This window comes from Arachis ipaensis, chromosome B6, assembly GCF_059453495.1.
Source record: "Arachis ipaensis isolate K30076 ecotype BB chromosome B6, ASM5945349v1, whole genome shotgun sequence".
In the NCBI taxonomy this organism is placed as follows: Eukaryota; Viridiplantae; Streptophyta; class Magnoliopsida; order Fabales; family Fabaceae; genus Arachis; species Arachis ipaensis.
Genome location: NC_142441.1, coordinates 15,369,892 through 15,371,827, shown reverse-complemented (window position 1 = coordinate 15,371,827; position 1,936 = coordinate 15,369,892). Strand labels below are relative to the sequence as shown.

Below are 1,936 nucleotides of genomic sequence, written 5' to 3'. Positions count from 1 at the left end.
TCAATTTTGGAACCTAAATTTCCTCCCCCTTTTGTCATCATGGGGGCACCGCAAAATAAATGAGAACAACATACAAAAGGTAAAATATTTATTTTCCAAAACACAATGGTCCAGTCAGCACACATGCATTTGAGCACATGACAATCAAAGCTTAACTCGAAATTAATCCACTAACACAGAGTATTCAAAACAGAGCCAGATCAGAACAAGGCAAAACAGGGCAACACATTATACAAAGCAAAACAAGTTAATGAAACATAACAGTTTCAAATCAGCCCTCTTTCTCTTCTCCCCCTTTTGTCATCAAGGAGGAACCCTGCAAAGCAATGCAATCCATAATAATTCAAGCATAAAACAAAACAGCATCGAGTTAAGTTTGGTACAGCCATCCAAGACACATGAAACTAGTTCCCCTGAGTCAAATACACATAGAGCAAAATAACAGAGCATTCAGCAGCAGCAACAGGTAACCAAAACTCAACATGTTCAAAAATATTTCCTGCCAAACAATTCAATCAAGCAAAAATATCCAGCAACATAAAGTTCAGCCAACATATCAGATCAAATAAAATTGGCAGGCAATAAGCATCAGAAAATTCAGAGTATCATTAGATCAGTCACTCTCTTTTTCTACTATCCTCCCCTATTAAGATATGATGTGATAAGACCACAGAAAGATTTTGATTTTCAGAAAAAATGATGAACTAACAAAACGGTCAGAGTGGGGTCAAAGAGATTCAGTGGGACCCATAGGAATTAAATTCTGCGTTGCCTCCCCCTTGACCAGAGCTCCTCCTTTATGCCATTAATTGTTTCTCGTCCAAACCTACGAGCAAAAACTAAACAGAGTCACATATTCACATATTTTCAATAAAACTCAAATCAAACATTCCCAAACTTTTTCTCAGAGTACAGAATCTGTCTTCACATAGAGGTTTTGTAAAAATATCAGCAATTTGGTCCTCAGATTTCACAAATTGAATATCAATAGTACCCTTTTGCACATGTTCCCTAATGAAATGATATTTTATCTCAATGTGCTTGGTTCTTGAGTGCAGAACAGGATTTTTTGAAATGTTTATGGCACTCATATTGTCACAAAATAAGGGAATACTATTGATTTTTAATTTGTAATCTTCCAATTGTGTTTTTAACCAAATTAATTGTGAGCAACAAGCAGATGCGGAAACATATTCAGCTTCAGCTGTTGATAGAGCAACAGTGGCTTGTTTCTTGCTTGACCACATATTGAGTGAGCTTCCAAGGAAGCAACACATGCCGGATGTGCTTCTTCTATCCACTCTATCTCCCGCATAATCTGCATCACAAAACCCTACTGCAGAAAATTCATCAGATTTAGGATACCATAAGCCATAATTGCAAGTTCCTTTAATGTATCTAATGATGCGCTTAACAGCCGTAAGATGGGATTCTTTTGGATGAGATTGAAACCTTGAACATACACCCACACTTTGGACTATATCCGGTCTAGAGGAGGTAAGGTACATAAGTGAACCTATCATTCCTCTATACCTTGTTTCATCCACATCTTGGCCATCATCATCCTTTTCAAGTTTAGTATTGGGATGCATTGGAGTGCCCATTGATTTGGAGTTTTCTAGGCCAAACTTTTTAATAAGTTCTTTTGCATATTTTCCTTGGTGGATAAAAGTGCCACTAGGAGTTTGTTTAATTTGGAGGCCAAGAAAGAAAGTAAGCTCTCCCATTAAACTCATTTCAAACTCACTAGTCATGAGTTTTCCAAACTCTTCACACAAGGAAATGTTGGCCGAACCAAATACAATGTCATCAACATAAACTTGAACAAGAAGTATGTCATCATTAGATGTTTTAATGAATAAAGTAGTGTCGGTGGTACCCCTTTGAAATTGATTTTCCAACAAAAAAGCACTAAGCCTTTCATACCAAGCTCTTG

The 1,936-nt window shown here is 36.9% G+C and overlaps 1 pseudogene; it reads right to left on the bottom strand.

Annotated features, from left to right (window-relative positions):
• Positions 1–857: 857 nt before the first annotated feature.
• LOC148554700 (secreted RxLR effector protein 161 pseudogene) lies at positions 858–1,592 on the bottom strand (annotated as a pseudogene).
• Between the last annotated feature and the right edge of the window lie 344 nt (positions 1,593–1,936).